Source organism: Excalfactoria chinensis, chromosome 11 (genome assembly GCF_039878825.1).
Source record: "Excalfactoria chinensis isolate bCotChi1 chromosome 11, bCotChi1.hap2, whole genome shotgun sequence".
Classification (NCBI taxonomy): domain Eukaryota; kingdom Metazoa; phylum Chordata; class Aves; order Galliformes; family Phasianidae; genus Excalfactoria; species Excalfactoria chinensis.
This window is the reverse complement of record NC_092835.1, coordinates 8,954,861-8,969,086: the sequence shown is the minus strand read 5'-3', so window position 1 is coordinate 8,969,086 and position 14,226 is coordinate 8,954,861. Positions and strand designations below refer to the sequence as shown.

At 47.0% G+C, this 14,226-nt stretch overlaps 2 protein-coding genes across 2 annotated transcripts in view; one reads left to right on the top strand and one right to left on the bottom strand.

Moving 5' to 3' along the window:
• The window catches only part of PEPD (peptidase D), a 164,164-nt gene extending 158,083 nt beyond the window's left edge, over window positions 1-6,081 (bottom strand). Inside the window, exon 1 of the mRNA XM_072346140.1 lies at window positions 6,062-6,081. The gene's annotated coding sequence lies outside the window, so the exon portion shown is untranslated. The remainder of the gene's footprint in view (window positions 1-6,061) is intronic.
• CHST8 (carbohydrate sulfotransferase 8) overlaps window positions 5,813-14,226 on the top strand; it is a 166,327-nt gene continuing 157,913 nt past the window's right edge. Inside the window, exon 1 of the mRNA XM_072346143.1 lies at window positions 5,813-5,936. The gene's annotated coding sequence lies outside the window, so the exon portion shown is untranslated. The remainder of the gene's footprint in view (window positions 5,937-14,226) is intronic.

Genomic DNA, 14,226 nt, shown 5'->3' with positions numbered 1-14,226 from the left:
TCTTATCCTACAGATTCTATTACCTATAACAAGACGACGATGCCTGTTAAGAAATGAAAACTGAGAGGAAAGAATCAGGGAGAAACACAGAGGTGTAAGAAGTTTACTTTTCTTTCCCCTTAATTGATCTGCTAGCTTCGCTTGGAGAAGTTGGGCAAAGTGACATCATGGTCTGTGCCACTCTCAGCATCTCAGTGTTAAGATGCCTATACAGCTCCTTTACCCAAACCACACCTGGCTCTGCAAAATAAAATTAAATCAATGAGGTTTGCAACACAAAAGCCACCCTCTCACTTTTGCTGAGCACCGTTTGAAATAAAGATGGATCATAATGTGAGTCATTTATCTCTCCTCTCTGATGCATTCACACACACGCCTACCACTGCAGGGGGATTGAGAGAAGTGACCTGAATCTCAAGCACCCTTGGGTTTGCAAACAAAACCCAGCCAATGAGGTGGTGCAAAACCTGAACTAAATCCATGGCTTCCACTTCACCTCATTTTTCTCCTCTCATTATTTTAGCTAGTGAAAGTACATGAGGAGCAGTGTCATGTAATGAAACTGTGTATCATGTAACAGTTCCAGAGCAAGACATTCCCATTTCACACAACAGACGTTCAAGCAAGCAGACTAGGTGAAATCCCAGTTGGCTGCAATACTTGTACTTATTTTAATTGTTTATTGAAAACAGCATGACTGATGCAAAAGAATGGTAGAAAGAAGAACAAGAAATATTGGCTTCTTTCACAGACTCAGCCCCCTGCGTGAACCATGTGCAAAATCAATTCCTTAATTATACATTAAAAAAAAAACAAAACGATGACAACGTAAGCAGAACTAGTACTAGTAACATGAGAGAGAAGGAAAAGAAGCAACAAAAGAAAAGAGAAGGGCCACAAGGGAAATCTGGGCAGAGGCACATGTGTGGGAAGGAGGCACAGCGCAGGAGCACTCTCCTGGGCAGAGGGGTCCCCCTGAGCACAGAGCAGAAGGCAGGGAAGGCAGTGGGAGGAGAAGGGCCACGATAAGGGAAGTGGGAGCAAAAGTGAACCCGAGGTAGGGAAAGCATTATTTACTGCATTCTGGTTATTTTGCTTAGGCTGGTCCTCTGACATTCTTCAGGAGCAGAATCACGCCTGCTCTGTGCCTCCTCTGCTGACTCATTCCACTGACTTACAGAGCACATAAAAATCAAGAAGAACGAATCCAGGTGTCAAGAGATCTGCCCCTGTTCCTTACATCCTAAAAAGAAACTTGTTAGTGTCAGCTATGAAAGAGCGGTGGCTTTACTTCAGTGATAGAATGATCCCAGTTGGTGCAGAGGATCACTTTTGCTGGCAAGCATTAAGCATGTTTTTCTCCAATTTATCTTCCCTGTATGATTCATTACACTCATCCACTTGAAAAAATATGCTCAGGGTCATCTCATCTGCTTGCACAGCAAAGTCCATCACCATACTGATAGATCAGGGTTCAATTCTTGCCCAAACACAGACCACAAGGAGGTGCACACAGATTCTGTCCCTGGCTTCCTGTCTCCAGAAATGACACAGCAGATCTATCCAGGCCAGCCGACAATTCCTACAGAGACCCCAGCTCCCACTGCCAGAACTGGATGGGATCTGAGTACAGCCAGTTGAGACCTCAGTTAGAGCAGGAAAACATTCCACTCACAACAAATTATGCCTTGGAGAGCACCGCTATCCTACACAACCAACCCTTTGATTCAGTCCTTCAAAGGACAAAAGGAAATTACATGGGATGAACAATACAGGGACAGTAAAACACTTCAGATGGGGAGTGCCTCCACACCTTTGTGCATCCTGCTGAAAGAACCCCTCTGTGCCCCTCCCCAGCACATCCCTGCTGTGACAAAGGCTGCAGTGCCCAGTTGGATACCCCAGCCTATCAACACAGCTCCTGAACATACAGTACTTCTGAGTAAGATGCTTGGATTTTCAGACTGGTAAGTCTGGCTGCTTTCATTTGGACTAAATCAAATGCTTCTCAGGCTTCCCTGTCTAAACCACAATGATCCTTCTTGGCCTTTTGGCTGTATTTTATGAAATATCTGATGTCGTCTGTCTCTAGAGGACAATTAGCTGCTGCTACCAAAGGATGAACCATATGATCTCATACTTGTCTTTCAATTCTGTTTTTTGAAGTCTCCAGAATTGCTCCTGAGATTTTTATTTGCTCCCAAAGAACCTTCTATATCCTCAACACTTTGCCCAAATGGTATTGCTCAGGCTAATAAAGATCCTGGCTCCTCTGTGAGCCTTGCCACTCCTGTATTTCAGGTGCTACACACACAGGTGCTTCTCCTCCAGAGGAAGAGTGCATGGACATGTCAAAAAATAAGAATTTCCCCCAGATCTGCTCTTGCTCTCAGAGACCAAACATCAACCCTGCTTTCTTGTACCCAAGCATTACCTACCATTGTGCTTCTTCCATGATTCCCAGCAGACACCATCCCATTCTCCTGCCTATAAATGCATGTTTTTTTCCCCCCATAATCCTCAACTGCCTTTGCTGCTTCTAGAGGAGGTTGATTCTGAAATATCCCTTTCAAAGCTGGGATGGATGTTTGCAGTTGGGGTTTATTAAGTTCCTCTGGCAGCTATTTCCAAGGCTGCTTTGTCATATATCTCTTTGCAAGAGATTTAAGCATGGCAGAGAGGCTTTGCAGATAAAGATTTGAATTGCAACCTTTACACCAGAAGTGTAATAGGAACATCAGGGAATTAAATAAAATTATATTTTTCCTAGATGTCTGCTTAAAGAGGAAATGCAGGATTTTATGGATGCCCCAGAGACAAACTATTACATTACACTCCTCACAGTTCTTATCTAAGCACTGTATATTTGAGCACCTCAATAGCACAGAATCATTCATAAAAAATGGGCAAGAGAGACTGTGTCCCATCAATATTTCAAGCTTGGTTATCAAATCAAGAGAAGGCCAGGAGTCCTGCTCCAGATCAACATTTGCAGGTTTGGTACAACTGTTTGGCAGTTAAGTTTCATTTTTCCCTCTGCATTCTCATTGTCTTTAATATTTTATATAACCTTCCAGTTGATGGTTATTGTAATATTTATTAATTTTTCTTTACTTGGCTGCACTAACCAGTCTGCTCCTTTCTCTTTCAGCAGGGAGAAATTCACACTCATTTGCTATTTGTGGGGTGATGACACAGTGTGAAGAAGCAGTAATGATGACTGACTGATAGAAGACACCATATGTTCTCTTCATTTTTCTCTGTGCTATTTTATGAGAGAGGAATAAAGACTCAATGTAAGATGAACTTCCCAGTAATATACAATACAAAAAAAAAACAACAATTTTTTTTTGTTTTGTTTTTGCAAATAATTGGCAGGATTGGGGAAATACTGTTTGTCTAAAGCATTCGGATGACACTGCTATAAATATCAGGCTCCAAATCACTGAGAGAAATAATTTATATGAGAAATATTTTACATGCATCTGAGCACCAAAAGCAGCTTCATAATTAAATCTCACTCGTTCCCTAATGCCTCTCAGTCTTTCACAGTAAAAATTCCAAAACAGACACTGTTTATGACTAAACAAAGGTTAGAAATTCCTCCCAATTTTAAAGAACGCTGTGTATAACCCCATTAATTATGTGCCAGTCTGTACTACAAGACAACCAACAACCCTGACCACAAGCAGCTGCCAGTACCACCAGCTACACACCCACTGCACGAGTCAGCAGAGCTACTAAGACCAATGACTCCCTCCAGTAAACTCTGCATTAGCTTTAACACGTTTTAGTCTTACAGAAAGAAGAAATTTCATTTTCGATAAATATGTGAAAAGCTTTCACTGTTATAACTCATGCACTTAAGTATGCTCTTCTCTTACAACCTCCTGAATAATTTTGTTTCCCCCCCACTTCCTTAACTTACCCTCTCAGACCAAGGCTGTCTGATTTTTGCTCTTCCTCCTAACTTCACAACAGCCACTAACTAAAACCAGACTGCATCCAGAGCCACACACGTATCTGCTCATGTTATTAGGCAGTCAGGAGCAGAAACAAAGAAGTAAACAAAAGGGATTTGTGATGCCTTCTGTTCCATTAGAGACAAAGAGAAAAAGAAAACAAAAACAAAAAAACCAAAAAACATCATCCTAAACACAACAATTAACTCAAGAAATGGTTGTTTCAAGACACCTTTTCAAATTTCTGAAAACATTTTGGTAGTAACGGAGGCAGAACCAAACAAAACCAGACCAGGAAACCTTCAAGGCAAGGGGCAGCAACTCCCCAGCACCACACCTAGAGCCAAGACTCGGGCTTGGTGTCAAGGTCATCCACTTAATACCTTTATCATAACAAAAGCCAGGCAGAAGAAAGAGAACCCCGCTTTGCTCACCCTGCTCTGCCGATGCAGCAGGAAAAGTTTCTTGACACGGAGCAGAACCAGCCCTCAGCACAGCACTCCCCTACTCACCTGCCTCACCCATCAGCAGCTGCTTAAAACCCCAGTCTGTAACTCAACACACCTGCCCCAGTTATCCTGACTTCATCGTGCTGTTACAATCCTTGCATCACAAAGAATATGACAGCAGCAGTTCAAGTGAAGGTTTTTGTGGAAGGAATGTGTTCTATTCTGTCTCTGAACTCCCCAGTGGAACGAATGCAGTTCCCCAAAAAGCTGTGCTGTGTGCACTTCATTTTGCTGTTACAACAGAATCGCATGAAGTCAGATCTCAAAACTCTCAGCCAAACACTCCATTCATCAGCAAAGAGCTGCATACAGGATCAGGTCCCTGATCAATACTTTAATATAACACCTACTTAATTGGAATAATTGATTGCCAGGGATTGGACTAAGCATAATGTATTTCTGCTAGTCTGGACAAAGGATAAATGTCACAGACTGTTTATAGGACAAACCTGCAACTACGCGGAGGGCAGCAGATATGACACGCAGTTAGCACTGTAGTGTTTTGTTAAGGACAATGGTAAGGATGCCAGCACAACACAGCTGGGCCCACTGGGCATCACCGGGTCCCACCAAAGGGCTCCTGCAGGTCAGCCTGCAGCCATGCAGTCACAGCCAGCTACTGCTGCATGGGATGCTCCAGGCGTTACCTCCTTACCCGGGTTCTGCCAATACCAGGCTGTCTATTCCACAGTACAGTCGTGGAGGAAAAGCTTCTCCACATCTGAGGATGGAGGACAGCCAGCAGAGAGTGCAAGAGGCCCCGTCTGCGCACTTACCACACAGTTTGCAGCCCAACTCCCAGACGTGACACCCCGGCCCCTCTGTGCCCTGGCTGCCACAGCGGCTCAGGTTCATTGCCCAAGGTCACCGCCACACGGCGCCCACCCAGCCACCCCAGCCCCACCGCTCCCCAGCGCTGCGCTCCCACCCTCGCAGGACCGCTCCTCTCCCTCTCTGCGAATGCATCTATTTTCAATCCCGTCGCAGAACCGCAGACCGGAGGAGGACATGACTGGCAGGCAGCTCGCACCTACACGTAGCTACGCGGAGCCTCCCTGCCGGCTCCCTCTCGGAAAGCATCATCCCGGCGGCTTCCCCAGCTCGGGACCCCCCGGCCAATAACTTTCCGGGGGGAACCTCGCTGCCGGCTCCCGGCGCAGCTCTCCCACCCCCGCTTTACCCTTCCGACCCCGATCTGACGGCCGCAGTGGCGCGGCGCCCCGAGCTCGCCCCAGACCCGCGGGGCCCACCCGGCCCCGCCCGCGGAGCAGAGCCGAGGCAGCGCGGTCTCCCGGCTCCCGAGGTGCGCGGCGGGGCGGGGGCCGGGCGCGGCGGCGCGGAGGCGGGGCGGGGCGGCGGCTGCCGGAGCTGCGGGCGCTCGTCCCGCCGCGCTGCCTCCTCCCGCCCGCGGAGCAGCGCCGAGCCGCGGCCGCGCGGAGCGGAGGATGCGCTGAGCGCGGCGCAGGTGAGTGGCTCGTTCCCCGCTCGGGTTCCCCCCAGCCGCGCCCCAACTTTTCCCTGCGTCACTTCGGGAAAGTCCCCGAACTTGCGGCGGGGCCGCCCGGACCCCCGTCTCGGGGCCGCGGATACCGGTGCCGGTGATGCGCGGAGAGCGGCGGCCCGGCAGGTGCGGAGCTCCGGGCGCGGAGTGGCCGCACCGGGAGCGCAACCTGGGGCGATGGAATCGGGGTGGAGCCGGAGCCGGTGCTGCCCTGGGTTCGTGCCTCCGCCGTCCGGGTCGTTTTCTGTGCGAAAAATAACGGGATGCGAAAGAAACTAGTTTGTGAACGCTGGTAGCTCAGTGCCTTGGAAATGCAGTTCACCCGGAGTTCACATTGTGCATCAGCGGAAGGGACACTGATGCGCTGTTTGTGCCGGGAGTTGCCGCGCAGGGGAACGGGGCTGCGGTCCTGGTCGGCGCGTCCCGGAGGTCCCGCATCCCTCCGGTGGGAAACCGGGCACCCGGAGTGACAAACGCCGGCGGGGCGGGGCAGGGCGGGGTGGTCCCGGTCCCTCCGCGGTTGGGGCTGCCTGGCCGCAGTGTTCGAACAGCCGGGGACAGAGCGGGACCCGCCGGATCCCTGCGTATGTGCGCGTTTGGAGGGGTTAGGAAAGCCTTATTCAATGGTGTTCTCATACTGCTTTGTCTGCAGCCGATCTGTGCTGTGTGCAGACTCAGATGCTTGCAAAAACCCGAGATGCTCTCTTTTTGTTCTGTTTAGGTTAGAAGCTTACCCCAAACTGCTCGTATTTTATTGCCAGATTTAAAAGTTGCAGCTCTTCAGAAAATAGGCACGGTACCAAAGAGGGATGAATGGGAAACGTGCGCGGTCTCATAAGTGAAGATCAGAATTAAAGCCTCTAATCCCTTTTGTTTGTTAACGGTGCTCCCATGTGATGAGGGCTGTCCTCAGCTCATCCCGGGAAGGTTTCACCCTGCCAGCTGCCTGGCATCTCTTCAATTCCTTCCATGTCCCCGGGATTTCTCCTTTCCAGGAGCAGGCCACAGCAGCTCTGTGTCGGGGATAACCGCGGAGCTCTCCTTTGGAATTCATGAGCTTCCAAAATTAAACTTCTGCTGACACCTGCTACCTGCCCTGCTCCGGCAGGGTGACAGCGGCACGGGGCTGCTGGAGCGCTACTACTGAGTGAAGTAAATCGGGAGCAAAAATCGGTGCCAAGTGCCTGGGCCACAGCAACGATGTGTGGAGCTCTGGAACCCGGGCTGCTGAAACCTAATCAGACTGTGGCTTTGATGGAGCAAACTTCCAACAGCAATCACCGATAGGAATTAAATCCGTAGCACAGACAGCAACAGAGATTAATAATCATCATCATCAATTAACTGATGGAATCAAACAGCACAAAATGAATGTAAACAAAAACTCGCCTCCCCTCCCCCCCGAATCTCATCCCACCCTTACTTATCCAGTGTCAGGGATGTTTTCTGAGCGTTACTTCCAAGCACCAAAAAATTTACCAAGTGTCATAACATAAGGTCAAGCCTTAATTATTTATACAGAGACATCAATCATCGCATGGGGCTGATTTATTTATGAACCACCAGAGCTGTGCAGTGAGGCTGTGAGCCCCAGTGCCCTGCTCTGAGTGGGGCTGGGAAGGTGCCCACACCTGCTGTGCCCGGGCTGTGCGGCTCTGCTGCACCACTCAAGTCCTGTAACCAGCACATCACCGGGGAAATCTTGTGCATATCTGCTGCATCTCGGTAATGAACGCTTACTGATTATGGATTATCTGGAGAATTCAGCTTTTTCAACATTATTCAAATTTTTATGTTTATGTAAGCTAATAACACTGATGAGATTCAGTAACTACTCTTTGCCTTATGGTATTTGAAAAGCGTGTCCGCTGGGCTTCTTCCAGAAGCACTTCTGAAATACTAAAATAGTATTTTCCCTCCTGAAAAAAGAAGTATCGGTACCCAGGATAATGCTCTTTGCTCACAATTAATGCCAAAAATCAATTTGCTAACATGCTTTTTATGTTTCTGCTGATCACAAACAGGATGGCACAGTAAAAGCTTTTATTGCCATCTGATTAGTCCACGGTGGTGCTGAGTAAATAGCTGAGACTGGCAGGGCTGCTGAGCACCTGCGCTGAGTGTGGTGGGTGTAGAGGAGACTATGGGGTGCTGAGCAGGATCCGGCCCACAGGTTTTCTGTTAGCTGGATGGAAGTAATGAATGTGCATTGGGATATTCCTGAACCTCCTCCTGGCCTCTAATGAAGGGTTAATTACAGGCAGGGATTTGCACAGACTTCCCATTTATCCATCTGTTAATAGAAATGGTGCTGCTGATCTTATTTACATGATTGCATTTTGGATAGGGAGATGATTAACTCAGCATGTGTGGAACTGGTGGGGAAAAAGAAAAGTGGACTACAGGAAGAGAAGGGTGGAAAGGAAAGTTGGGGTGAGAATGAGCAGAGCAAGGAGGGAAGGTTCCTTTTGCTCTCCTGTCTTCATCTGCTGCCACTCTGTGCTCCATAACCCCACGTGCTTTAGCACTGATGGACTGTTGGAAGCACAAGGATATCCCGGGCAGCTCATGATCCCTCTGAACTTCATGGCAGGGGTCCATTTTGGCAAGAGCAAGTCAGCAAGCTCCCCGGCACATCCGTTGTACTGCTCCTACTGATCTTACACAGAGACAATTTATCACTGTATTTCAGCGAGAGAAATACCAAAATAGCATTTCACTGGGTTTGTAAAAGGGTGTGAATTATGGGTAGAAGGACAAATGCTTTGTCCACTTCTTCAAAGACCAATTAAGACGTTAAGAGCATGGGAAAATATTGTTAGACATTAACCAATCATTGAGAAAATCAAAATTTAGGACCCAGTTCTGTTATATGTTCCTCAAGCACCCTCTGGATCTTGCCCAGAGCATGTGAAAAATGAAAGATTAATAGTATTTCTTGCAGGCAGGACCAGTCAGCTGCTTGTGTATTTTTATGGTATACTGGGTATATTTATAGCATTTAGTAATGCCAGCAACACTCAGTATAAAGAGTAACAGATGAATGCATTGTGAAACAAGGCACTAGCAAGGCAGGTTGGAAATGATTCCCAAAATATTGCATTAACCAGGCAGGAGGAAATGCCTTAAGATGGTAAACATGAAATAACAGACATAAGCGGCTTTAGCCAAAGTCAGGACAGATCTTCAGGTTGGTTTCAGCCCACACGAGACCGAGCCCAGCCCACGCCTTACGCAAAAGAGGAAAGCCAGGGCTCACCATGTGCACGTCCCAGAAAGATGGCTTCCACACTGCTCTGTTCCCATGGAAAGACAGAAATAATGATGAAATCACAGTTGAGAGTGGAGAGGAGAAAGGAGGGGAATAAAATTGTATTGGCTCAACTGCAAGAAGCAAATCACAGATTTCCCTAATCAGACAGATGATGCCTAACTAGGGCACAAAGCAAATCACAAAAGAAGGTGGCAGATTTCACAAATTAGTCATGGCAAAAATGGTGAATTTCACAGCTTGAAGTGAATTCACATTACAGAATGAAACAGCACAAAATGATTAAGAGCTCTAACTGATAGAAGTAATGAGTGTGTGAGCCTTAGTCATCACGTGGCAGCTGACACTTCTCCCTGGCTTCAGGGGAGCAACACCTTCAGCCGCTTCCTGCTTCTGTTTGGGGCTGGGATCAGGTGAGGACAACCTAAAAACGAGTCCTTTGTACATTGTTTGGGGAGTTTTGGACTGGAGCACAGCAGTCCCAGTAGCCCCGCAACAGCCATTCAGCAAGGAAAGGCTCTACAGGCACCAGCTCTGCTCCCAGTGCCACCTGAGCTGTGGGCATGTGCCATGTCAAGAGCTCTGCCTTCATGCCATTACCTCACAGGTGAGCAGCACAGTGGGAGGGTAGCTGAGAGGGACTGGAGCAAGAGGGACACTTGCAGCACAGTAGCTGCCATACTGGAGACAACCTTCCAGAGCTGGCAGGGCTGCTTTGGGCACTATCTGGTGCTGGCCCGTGCCATCGTGCGGTAGCTGTGCCACAGCACACATCCCTCCCATCCAGCAGTTTTTTAACAGCCTATGCCATGGTTTTCTTCCAAAACTGACTCAATTTCCCTTGCTTCAGCGGATGAAGACTAATGTCAGAAGCCTAACAGGTGCTGCTGCATGACTTCTGTTAGCAAAACATTTCAATAGCTGTTACAGGATGTTTCCAAGGAAAGCTCTGTTATTAAGTACTGAAACCTTCTGCTACCATTTGTATCCCTGCTTAGACCGAGATAAAAAATTATGGAGAAAAATGTCACCATTGTGTCTTAATTCTTTTGTTTCAACATATGCTCTTCTATCACAGTTATTGAAAATCCATAGAGCAAAATGCAAGCAAAGTGAGCTAATATCAACCAGAGAATGCCTCCTCTAGCAACATCAGTCTCTGCCAAAACCTTCCCCTTCCCAGCAGACCATGGGACTGCCCTGCTGGAGCGCCTGGAGCAGGGTGGCTCTCAGGCCGCCAGGATGTTAACAAACCCCACTGCTGGCAGGCAGAGCTCAAACTGAAGCAGAGCCACAAACCCCTTGGAGAGAAGCGTGTGCCAGCGTTCCTGTGTTTATTGAGGCATTCCAGCTAAGTCGGGTCTGCTGAGCACAGCTGTATTAATGTCATGCAGGGAGAGAGGAAGCTGTCGAAGTTGCCAGGACCAAAGCCATGGAGGAATGTAATAGGGTAGTGCCAGTTCCTTCAACTCCCACCTGGAAGTTATTACTCAGCCACAGGAGGCCAGAGGAGCACCTGCATCCCAGAAAAGGATCTGTGCATGAAACGTGCAGCAGACAGGGTACCTCGGGTAGGCACCGTGCGGTCCCAGCTGCACTGCTCCTGACCCAGAGGGAGGATTAAAACTGCACACAGAAGAAAGGACCTAAGAGGAATTGATCACTATTGAACAAGGAGGGGAAGACAAAGTTTGAAAAGAATTAGCATTTCTAAAGGAATGCCCTTGGACTCTGGGTAGGGAATTAGAAAGGACTTAAAAAAAAAAATAAAACAACAGCAAAGGCAGGGATGGGGAGAAGCCCTCTTCTCTGGAATTGATTTTTTTAAAAACTTGGCAGATTTAAGAAGCCTTTCAGTAACATTTTGCAGATCGATGCTAATTTGATGCATCGGAGCTCAGCACTGTGCCAATTCACTGTCAAACTGATATTAACTAGGCACTTTTCTGAGCATGTTTATAGCTCAAGGTCCATTAAATATGCAGACCTGACAATGATTGCACCTCCCTTAAAATACTTAATTTGAGATGTGTATCACGGCATGTACAAATGGCCTTTTGCTCTCCATCAGAGAGCAGCCTGGCTCCATGGGGTGCCATCCTTGCCCTGGGAGTGGAGCTGGAGGCTGCACATGGTGTGCCAGCAGTGGTGACCACCACAGCCCTCAGCGGGGCCAACCTTCTGGCCCAGCCACCCAGGACCCAACCTGGCGGACATCAGCTAGTTGCTGTCTTAACGCCCATTGAGAGAGCACTAATTATTCACACTGCTGAAGGTTACCACATCAGCTATATAAACTTCCAGAGTGGTTTCTGAATTGAATGCCTGCAAGCTGACATCCACCTGTAGGTAGGAGCTAAGTGAAAGTTGCTTTATTTTTCAACAATTCCGAGTTTGAGCCAAAGCTACAGAACATCCTGGTATTTAAATTTGGGTCCCTTTTAATTCCTTTAAAACTTGCTCATAAATAGTTTGAGAAATGCTGGCTTTTCTTTCTGTTCCAATGCACAAACGATCTCTTCCGAGTTCAGAGAATCAAAGCAGCAGTTAGCGAGCAATGTATGGATGTGGATCACTGACTTCAGGCAGCCACGTTTGAACATTTGATTTAACACCCTTTCATTTTTATATCCTGAAACGGGGATACTGCTTAACTTAAAGATGAATTAATTTTTCTGTTGCTTTTAAGATCTTTAATGGGAGATGCTACATAATTACATAATAGACTTTTAAAGTTTTTTTGCATGACCTGCTTGATCTACATAAAGCATATAAATCAGTATGAGCTGAATTACTAACAGTTTCAGAAATCTAAAGGCTGCACCAGAAGTTAGACTAGTATGTAGGAAGGGATTAAAACAATATTGCTCTTCCATTTGGCAAAGAACAAACTTATTTCTGGTTCCTGATCCTTTGATCATCTCATTTCTGAGGAATCACAAAATCCATTTGTGAAGAGATCTACGGAATAGAGGAAGAAATTGTAAAAGTATCACTGTGGTCAATGAAACACATGAATCTGCAAGCACATGCAAGGAAGGATGCCATGAATGACCTCCTTATGTTGCAATTCAAAATAGCAGTTATTTTCTTCATTTCAGTGGATGCCAAAGGCTCACAGAAAGGAGTGCTCATAGAACACAGCCCTTGTTTCTCATGGCAGAAGTGTACTTGTTTGGTTTCTCACACAGGAGAAACGATAGGCTTGTCCCAGTCTGCAGTGACTGACAGCCATTCATTGGGAAGTGACGCTGGTATTGGGATGTGGGTAGGTAACAGAGCATGACCAGATGTTATTTCATGTCTCCCAAAGAACTTATGCCATCCAACATGGTCTCGTTCTAGAGAAGTTTCATTCCCTTCCATCTCTACCATGTTTTTTAAAGACTTGAATTCTTCTAGTTTTCCCCAAAATATACTTCACCACACCTGTATCTAAAGATCCTCCACTCTCCAACAAAAGCTAATTTGTTACTTCTCCAGCTTTTCTTCACAAGAGCTATTCTGATCACCACACTGCTGGCCTTCCTTGCTAGCCAGGCCCTGCCAAGTCCCAGTACGGTGCTTGAAGGAACTGCTTATAACTCACAAGCAAAATAGTTCACCCCTACTTACTAGTTACAGACGTGAGATCAAATGAGTGAGCTGCTGCCCACCAGGGTTCCTCCCTCTTGCCTATATCCAGCTCTCCCCCAGCTCTTGCATCTCCCCACGGCTTCCCACCATCCAGCTCAGTGCCAGCACAGCAGGAGCTGCCCCAGCACCCAATGCATCTGCTCTTCCTTCATGGATGAGGAGAGCGGATTTCCTCTCAAGCTGCCCCTTTGTCCATAGACTGTCAATAATCACACTGCACATCTTAAACAGAGTCTCAGAGTTAATGGTGCAGTAGCTAGATGCAGAGGTTTTATGTTTATGATACAGAAAATTTACATGGATCATATCTTTTTTTTTTTTTCCCCCAACGTCTTTGTTCTAAACTAACTTTCCTAACCTTAGAATAATCATTTCCTCCTTTCCTCATACAAATTATTTTTTTAATGCCTTGGAATAGCACAGTTATGTTGCTTTCGCTGTGCTGAAACTTCTGAAGGACACAGTGTGTCCTAAGAGCATTAGATACTGCATGTAACATAATGGGAGCCACTGGCCAGAGCTGAGAGCTCACGTGTCTTCCAATCCTGCACCTTACATAGGGGATCTCCAGCACTGATGGCAGTCTGGAAATCAGCTGCATTGTACTGAGCCAACTACAACACTATCAAGCTTTGCTGAGCATATTTAATTCAGAATACCAAAAAGAGCTCATTCAGCCTTTGGTTTATACTGAGAAGCTGAACTAAGGTTAACATCAAGAGTTTATCTGAAGTCTCCAATAATGTTGGTATGTTGCTAGCAGAGAAATTAATCTGGTTACCATAAATATTTGATAGGGTTCTATTATCATCCTCATCATCATTTTAGACTGGTTGGAAGACACCCCTCTTCTCCCTCCAGTGATCGCAATCTGTCTTGGAGTCATAGCAGAAAGTCAAGCAGTGATATTTCAATCAGTTCTTATAAGAAATTCCATTCAAATTCTGTCTGAAAGGGAGTTAAGGTTTCATCCTGCTGCTCAGAGAATGATATGCTAAATGCAGCTTCCTGGGGGCTTGGCTGCAGCCCAGCGCTCTGTAATTTATATAGCTCTCCTTCCCGATTCCAGCGGTGACCTTGGGACCTACCCAGACACGTGGCTGAAGTTCCCCAGCCGCCTGCAATCTGTCTGGGAGCCGTCAGCCCTGCCCTGCACCTCCGCAGCCCCACAGCAGGGAAGGGTGCAGCACAGGCAGTGGGTAACACCTCAGGGCCAGCATCCCTCTCTGCTCATACCAGTTATCACTGAGCATTGGTCTTAAATGACAGAGATTGTTAGCTAACTTCAAAGCATGAAAGGAATTTACAGAAGAGGCTTAAATTATATTAGCCAAAGGCATTTTCCAT